The 9,592-nt window shown below is 34.4% G+C and overlaps 1 long non-coding RNA gene across 1 annotated transcript; it reads left to right on the top strand.

Annotated features, from left to right (window-relative positions):
- Positions 1-7,184: 7,184 nt before the first annotated feature.
- On the top strand, positions 7,185-8,487 carry LOC130245309 (uncharacterized). The gene is made up of 3 exons (XR_008839323.1): positions 7,185-7,243; positions 8,106-8,193; positions 8,446-8,487. It is a non-coding gene; the product is annotated as an uncharacterized LOC130245309 (long non-coding RNA).
- The last annotated feature ends 1,105 nt before the right edge of the window (positions 8,488-9,592 follow it).

Genomic DNA, 9,592 nt, shown 5'->3' with positions numbered 1-9,592 from the left:
TAGATCTGGCTTGTTTTACCGTAAGATATATGTAATATATTATAAATAAGATATATTATACCATATTCAATTTTAATTAAAAATAAAAAGGCAGTAAGTCTGCAATAAATTTTTTATGTCAATTTTGCGAGGTGGGTAAAGCCCATCTAATTCAAAGCTAACCCTGCTGAAAAGACCAGCATAGACCAGCATTGCTGGTCACCAGCAAGACCAGCATATGTTGTGTTTGGTGCTGGTATGCTGGTGACCAGCATGGGATGCTGGTGCTGGGATGCTGGTGCTGGTATGCTGGTGACCAGCATGGGATGCTGGTGCTGTGATGCTGGTGACAGCATGGGATGCTGGTGTTATGCTGGTGACCAGCATGGGATGCTGGTGACCAGCATGGGATGCTGGTGCTAGTATGCTGGTGACCAGCATTTGATGCTGGTGCTGTGATGCTGGTGTTATGCTGGTGACCAGCATGGATGCTGGTGCTGGTATGCTGGTGACCAGCATGTGATGCTGGTGCTGTGATGCTGGGTGTTATGCTGGTGACCAGCATGGGATGCTGGTGCTGGTATGCTGGTGACCAGCATGGATGCTGGTGCTGGTATGCTGGTGACCAGCATGTGATGCTGGTGCTGTGATGCTGGTGTTATGCTGGTGACCAGCATGGGATGCTGGTGCTGGTATGCTGGTTGACCAGCATGGGATGCTGGTGCTGGTATGCTGGTGACCAGCTTGAGATGCTGGTGCTGGTAGCTGGTGACCAGCATTGGATGCTGTGCTATGCTGGTTGCCAGGATACAAGCATCAGCATCCCATGCTGGTCACCCAGCAAAACACCAGCATCCAGCACCAGCATCCCATGCTGGTCACCAGCATAACACCCAGCATCACAGCACCAGCATGCCATGCTGGGATATTGGTCACCAGCATGAGATGCTGGCAGCTGGTATGCTAGTGACCAGCATGGGATGATGATGCTGTTGTGAACAACATGGTATGCTGGTCCTAGTCACTAGCATCTCGTGCTGGTAACATTAAAATCTGTGTAAGTTAACATTTTTTGCATGGTAGCCTGTTCATGATGAAAATCATGAAAACACAAGCTTTCATTCATTAACATTATATGTTTTTATTTCTATAATTAATAATGATGATATCATAATAATAATAATAATAATAATAATAATAATACAATAATAATACTAATAGTAAAACTAATCTTATTACTACTAAAAATAATGGGTAAACATGAACACAATAACTTTTTTTTTAACCAAAACAACAACACAACTCTATCTCAACAAGTAAATTAAAATAACCCACATGGTAACACTTTATAATAGGTAAGGCAATATTACACACTATGGACCATTATTAAGCATTAGCAATAGTGAATTTATTATTTGTAAGCATTAACTCAACCCTAATAGACATTAGTAAGCAGTTTATAAATACAGCTACCACATGCTATATTCTTGACTTATAACCACATGTATAGTGTGCCTAATGATTGTGTTTTCCTACTTTCTTAATAATTCCATTTTTCATTACTAAATCAGTATTGCATTATTAACAAACAAGTTTATTTAAAAATAGCTTTTTTAGATCATTCAAAACGCATAATTATATGAATAATAAACTAATTTGTATGTTAATAATTGCTTTATTAACTCAACTTCATCCAGTTTGTGGACCTTCTAAAGTTAATAAAACACTTATTAACATACAAAGTAACTATTACTATATGGACTAAGTAATAAGATATGCAAATGTAAATTAAAAAAACAAATGTTTTAATTCCTGATCTTAAAAAAACACCAACTATTCTTAAGTAACTGGTTTGTAGATAATGCAATATGTCATTTAGTAATGTAAAATAAATCATACCACAGTAATAAAAACAATCATTATGCACATTATACATGCTGTATTATAAACTGCTTACTAACATCCATTAACATAGAGTTAATGCTTAACAAATTATGAATTCATTATTTGCTAATGCTTAATAATACCTAATAAATGATTCATAGTTGGGTTATTATAAGTGTAACACATTTACATCATAAATCAATTAAACTGTTCATTTTTTTGTTGTTTTTTAATGTCCATGATTTTTTTCAGTAATGTAGCGTCCAGCCTTTGAAAAATCTGGCCTGCAGCTCTGGCTCCCTCCACATTCCCTTTCACCAGCCACTCCTTGAAGCAGGCTAAACAGAAATGTACAGATAAGCAGTGATGTTACTGTCCTACAAGAACAAGACACATTTATTATAGACACATAAAGGACACATCTCAGTACTTGGCATTTTACAAAAAAACTTGTGGCTTCTGCTACCTTTCAGTGTGTGTAATTTCTGTGGGGTTTAAAGGTCTTTTTGTAGTTTTTGTGGTGGGGCATTCTTTCCCTGTGAGACTTCTGTCCCCCAGAGTCTTTGTGCCCCAGAAGGCCACAGCCAATTCTTTCAACAATAAAGAATCCCTGGTGTTTTTTTGAATTGCTGTCCAGGTGTCACTGCGGATTTGGACTGTCTCCAAGTTTCACCAATTGAATCTGACAGAATTAATATAATCAAAAAATAATAATTGTACATATGCACATAAAGTCTGTGCAGTAGGGGATTTTTAATATTAATACATGTGCAAAGATGATGAGTGAAATGTTTGTACCTCCTCTTCTTTTCTGGGGTAGTAATGGCTGCTCACAGTCAGCCTCCTGCAACTATATAAAAATTATGTAAATATACTTGAAATACATATAATTTTAGATATCTTTGAGTTACATTTTGTTGCACATACTTTGTAAGGTGCTCTTTGGTTTTTGTTGCTGAGGGTCTGTGTAAATTAGAAAAGAAATCCATCACAAATTGACAGTAGATGTAAAACACAGGAAAACAAAATATTCTGGTAACACTTTATAATAACTACAACACTATGAACCATTTATTAAGCATTAGCAATAGTGAATCATTATCTGTTAAGCACGAACTCTACATTAATAGATGTTTAGTAAGCAGTTTACAACTGCAGCTACAAATGCTTGTATTCTTGACTTATAAGCACATTTATAAAGGCTCAGTTAATTCTAAACAGGAAAAAAGAAAATAAACAACTTTGTTCAATTTTATTTATTTGAAGATCCACAAACGAAACTGTATCAAATAAAAAATAAATCTTTGCAATTTTATCTAAAATAAAATTACTGTACAGTTTTAAAATTGCATCCTATTATATCTTAAATTATAATATTGATATTGTTTTATCCAGTTTTATGTCGTATTTTGACACTGCTGTTATTCAGCAATGTTTAAATTTTACAGTAATTTTACTTTTAGATAAGGTTGCAAAGATTTATTGTTCATGTACAGAGCCCTTAATTGTCATTTATAATGGGATTTATAAAGCATGAATAGTCTCACTTTAGATTAGGTCACAAAACTGCATGAAGTTGAGTTAATAAAGCATTTATTAACATACAAATTAACTATTAATATATGCCTGAATAATAAGATATAGAAATGTTGATTTCAATAGTTTATTAATCATTTACTAACTCATTCTGAATTATCTTAAAAATCAACCAACTACTCTTAAATACAAATAGTTTGTAAATAATGTGATACTTTATTTAGTAATGAAAAATCAACCAGTCACAAATAATAAAAATACAACCCTTAAGCACATTATAGATGTGGTTTTATAAGTCATAATACAGCATGTGTAGCTGCCGTAATAAACTGAATTACTAACGTTTATTAATGTGGGAGTTAATGCTTAACAAATAATGAATTTACTATATGCCAATGCTTAATAAATTATTTATAGTGTTGTAAGTTATTATAAAGTGTTACCAGTTTTTTATTTTTTTTTATTTGCGTCCCATACTGTCCCAACTTTTTCTGATTTTGGGCTGTGTTTGTTGCACTTACTTTGTACATTTATGGTCCCCTTTGATTTTGGTGTCTAGAATCTGTGAAAATTAGAAAGACAAAAAGACAAATGACAATAATCCCTTCAGCATCTCCTGGATCTACCTGTAGATATTAATCTGGGGTCGTCACTGATGATGACCAGCCAACTTATTCAGCATATGTTTTACGCAACGGATTTGCCCTTCCAGCTGCAACCCATCAATGGGAAAACTTCATACACACTCATTCACACACATACGCTTCGAACAATTTAGCTGACCCAATTCATCTATACAACTTGTTGTTTTTTTTTGGATTGTGGGGAAAACCAGAGCACCAGGAGGAAACCACGCCAACATGGGAAAAACATGCAAACTCCACACAGAAATTCCAACTGACCCAGCTGGGGCACAACCAGTGACCTTCTTGCTGTGAGGCGATTGTGCCACCCACTGTGCCCCCGTGGCTGCCCTGTAGTATAATTTTTACTGATATTTTATTTTATTATTATTGGTTTTCTACAGCAACTTTTTATAGCAATATTATTGTGTTTCAGTATATGCCCTTGGGTCTGTTGTTAACAGTGAAGCTGATCGTCAGTCAGATTTAGGGCTGCTGAGTAAAATTAGTAAAAGTGGGAGAATTATTCAATTCCAATTCAGTTGGGCCTGTTGGAAGGTAGAGTTTGTGTGAATTGAAATGGTAAATTGCATAAGCAGAAGAAAACAGATGTGATATAACAAATTGGATGGGCAGTAGATGCTCCAGTCATCCAAAAGAATGCAAGTTCTGAAATGTTTCCACACATTTCAATAAATTACATAGTTAAATAGATGTGTCTATGACATCATATAATGAGGCAAAGTTTTAACAAAATAAAATTAGTCATTATTTGTGAACCTGTTAGAAAATCTACAAATTACAAAATTAAAAATTGTGGCAGTAAGAAGATTTTCTGTGCTAAATAATAGTTGAAATCAATAATAATAATAATAATAATAAATAGTAGTTAAACATGAAAGATTGCATTTTTCTTTGAATGACATTCTCAGAGGTCAGCGAAAATAAGGCGATGAAAAGCTCACCAGATGAAGAGTTGAGTAATTTTAGCAACTGTTGCTGCAGTTGCATGTTTAATGAACGTAGTTTTGTTTATTCTCCGCCTCAACTTCTGCACTTCGTTTCATGTGCTCCTCTAGCCTATAACAAAATTACATACTGAATGTTATGACTAGCTAAAACATTGACAGAAAATCCTAAAATAATCTCCGTTAAAAGCTATTAAAATCCCTTACTTCTGTTTAGTTTCCTGCAGTTGCAGAGACATTTTGTTGACTTGTTTTTTGTATAATAGTTGCTTTTGTTTTGCCTCCTGAAACAGTTTTTCAGGTACAACCCCACCATCATCATCATCGTCGTCATCGCCATCATCATCATAATCATCATTGTCCACCTTATCCTCACCATCAACCTTGTCGGACAGGTTATCAGCTTTTGTTTTTTTGTTTGGAGTTGGGCAGAGTGGAAGACAGTTTTCTTTTATTTTGTTGCTCTTTTAGTAAAGAAAAAACTTTTGGCCTCTTCTGCAGCTTTTTTCTGATTTGTCTAGACACATGGATAAAATATTAATTAGTAAAAGCAAGTGAAATGCAAGACTACATCCAAAAATGTTTATATTAAAAAGACAATGTCTTTAAAACAATATAATTGGCTCATTCTACATAAATGTCCTTTGTTGGTAACGAGGAGGCTAAAGGTTGCAAAAATGTTTTAAAAATCTGTTTCTTTGTTAAAATTTAAACTTAGATCACATTATTCAATTTTAATTACCCTTAGAAACACATTGATGACAGCTTAATGATTTTTTAATTGATTCATTCATTGATTTTCTTTTCGGCTTAGTCCCTTTATTAATTTGGAGTCACCACAGCAGAATGAACTGCCAACATATGTTTTATGCAACGAATGCCCTTTCAGCTGCAACCCATCACTGGGAAACATCCATACACACTCATTCACACAAATATGCTAGCCTACCCAATTCACCTTTACCACATGTTTTTGGGACTTGTGGGGGGAAACTGGAGCACCCGGAGGAAACCCACGCCAACACGGGGAGAACATGCAAACTCCACACAGAAATGCCAACTGACCCAGCGAGGCTCAAATCAGCAACCTTCTGCTATGAGGCAATTGTGCAACCCATTGCACCACCAAATATGAATGCCTTGAAATTAATACAAGACTGTAATAAGGAGGAGGCGACACTGGTGACGCAGTAAGGTAGTGCTGTCACCACTCACAGCAAGGAAGGTCGCTGGTTCGAGCCTCAGCTGGGGTCAGTTGGCGTTTCTGTGTGGAGTTTGCATGTTCTCCCCGCGTCCGCGTGGGTTTTCCTCTGGGTGCTCCGGTTTACCCCACAGTCCAAAGACATGCGGTACAGGTGAATTGGGTGTAGGCTAAATTGTCCTAGTGAATGAGTGTGGTAAGGATGTTTCCCAGTGATGCGTTGCGGCTGGAAGGGCATCCGCTGCATAAAACATATGCTGGATAAGTTGGTGGTTCATTCCGCTGTGGCGACCCCAGATTAATATAAAGAGACTAAGCCAAAAGGAAAATGAATGAATGAATGAATGAATTGTAATGAGGAGGGGATATAAGCAGTGACTGTAAGACTGTAACAAAGGCAAAAGGCTTATAAAGTGTATGGCAAATAATAACATTTATTATTATTATTAATATAGGAATCAAAATTATAAATAAAGCAGCATTTAATGTATCATATTCTGAAAATTTATGAATGTTATGGCACAATTATGATTACAACTAATGCTGGTGAAAATATGGCATGAGTGAAAGTAGAAAGAAATATAAAAAATATTTAATATCATAATATGACAATTTTAACATTTTGTCCATTTTGAATTATGTGTAACTTTAAAAGTGATGCACAAAGGATATAAATACCATGATTAGAGTCTGATGTTATTAGCTGATAATGGTGATAATTTGAAAACTTTACGTGGTCGAAGACAGATTGCAGTACACACAGATTATGGAATGGCATTACATGTTTTTTTCTTCCATATCTGAGCCTTCAATGTAATATTTTTAACACAAGTAGTCTGTCATTGCATTCAAGTACCACAAGATGGCAATAGCTGAAATTTCACATGTATATCACCAACAACGTTACATTTATGATTTTGGCTTCCTCCTCTTCCTCGGAGCGCGGCCGTGGAGGTGATGAGTCCTTGAGGAGTTTTAACACGAACCCGCTTACCTGCGCAAGCACTTCTTCAACCTCTTCTCTGGACTCTGGAATGTTAATAACACTTAATGTAAGTACCTTACACTACATGTAACGTAATACAATGTCTTCTGTCATTAAAAACAATGTTCAATGTTAACCCAGCTCGCTGCTTTACTAACACACTATGTTCGTTAGCTAACGTTAGCACGGACAACAGTTAACGTTAGTGCCTTGACCATCTTTCAATGACATTTAACGTTAATAGTGGCGATAATAGAGTTTTTCTAAATGTACTTTTATCACATTATTAACGAACTACTGAAGTTAACATTATAATGACTCACTCTTAGGAGCAATATTTGTCCCTTGAAATATTTATCCTGCCAGCGCACCCAGTACGTTTTGCTGAGGTCTCCCGTTTTCGGGTACAAAGTCTTTAATATCGCTATGGGGACGATTTCCTTACACCCATCTTGTATGTACTTCACGTAGGCGAACATGGCTTATTACAAATTATAAAAATTATAATTACGTTATATTATAAAACCGAATAAACGTGAAATTTACGGTAACGGAAATTAACGATTTTAGGCGGGAAGTCACTGTTGATACTGTTGCCTTGGTTACAGCGACTGCAGTCACACTGTACGTTACAGTGCAGGGGTTCCATGCAGTCCTATTTATAAAATATCTACACAAATACTTCCACATGACAAAACAAGAACAATATTATTAATCCAATTTATCTTATTGTTAACTAGTAAACAAAGTAGTTCAGTTTAAACATACAAGGTTTAGAAGATATTTTAAACAAATATTAATTTCACCTGATAAATAAAGTTTATGTGAGGACTGTATAGCTTTCATTAATTAATTACTTTGTATGAACCATCAATACCATTCTTGAGTAGTCCTGTTAATAATTATGTTTATGTCCTTTTTAAATTTAGAATGCCAAATCGCAAGTACAAACTGTACTTAGAGCCGAAGAGCACAGTTAAATTTCCCCATGGAAGACTAAAAAGAGGACAATTGGATGTAAGTCAGCTCATTATAATTATATTATAATATATTAAATATAATTGTTATATTAAGTTAAATATAAACAATTATATTGTATTAAAAGTATGTATGAGGTGAGATAATTATTATTATTATTATTATTTTATATAAAAAAATTATGTTGCAATGGTCTTTAAGTAAATTTTTAATAATTAAACATATAATGATTAATTATATTGTATTAAAAGAATGTATAACCAGTCTTACCTGCAGATGTTTTTTTTAAAGGTGACAGAAGGTTCGGAATCACTTACTGACGATGATGAGGTGAGAGAATTATTATTATTGTTATAAAAAGTAATGTTGCAATAGTCTTTAAGTAAATTTTTAATAATTAAACATATAATTAATTATATTGAATCAAAAGAATGTATGACCAGTCTTAACCACGCAAGATGTGTTTTAAAGGTGTCATATGGTTCAGGATCACACACTGCAGATGTTGAGGTGGAGTCATTTTTATTGGTGTTATTTAAAAGAAATAATGCTGCAATGGCCTTTAAGTTAATGTAATACATTTAATTACATTAATTAGGGTAAATAATTTGTCAGACCTCCCGTTCTGAAATGGAAATCCCAGCATTATCATTCTTAGATTTTTTTACTTAACCTCCCTTCTTTATTAAGCTCAAGCAGGCTTGTGGCATGTTTTTGTTGAAATACTTGTATTCCAAAACCTACTACTTGTTGTTTCAGGCTTTGGTTCCCAACCTTTTTCCCAACAAACACATTTACGTTGTAGCAATGTCTGTACAATGTTGCATTTTTTCAAAGGCAATGTCGCCACTTTTGTGCTCGCTACATTGTTACAATGTAGAAATGTAAGACCTGAGAAGGCTGTAGCAATGTTGTTGTGTGACATTCAACAACCGTGAGATGACGTTCTTACTACATGTATTATTGCTTTTTTTCCTGGCAGTTTATCAGTACTGCCTAGAATACAGGATAAGCAGTAATAATTTTTCAGCATTGCTTAATATTAAATATTGTTCATTCTTTTTTCTTAATTTAACAACTGCATGTGGTAAACTTTGAAGTGTAAAAATGCCACACAAATAATATAATCAAACTTTTTTTTATTATATATTTCAAAACATTTAATATACAGTACACATCTAATTATAAGCAAACAGTATAAAATAGTTTAGATTATATTAAATAATTAACTATATATAAAGGGTAGGCTAAATTAAAATGTCAATTGAGAAGGTAAACAAACAAGTAAAGTAAACAAAAAAGCATTAAAATGTAAATAAATAAATATATTAAATTTGCAGGCACTACATTGAAGATCTGGACTGGAGAATACTGCAGACCAGGTAGCGCAGCCGAAGACCAGGCGTAGTTGTTGGTGCAGAGAAAGCAGTAAGAGAAA

Source organism: Danio aesculapii, chromosome 18 (genome assembly GCF_903798145.1).
Source record: "Danio aesculapii chromosome 18, fDanAes4.1, whole genome shotgun sequence".
In the NCBI taxonomy this organism is placed as follows: Eukaryota; Metazoa; Chordata; class Actinopteri; order Cypriniformes; family Danionidae; genus Danio; species Danio aesculapii.
The sequence above is the reverse complement of the archived record's forward strand: the minus strand, read 5'-3'. Positions and strand labels throughout refer to the sequence as shown.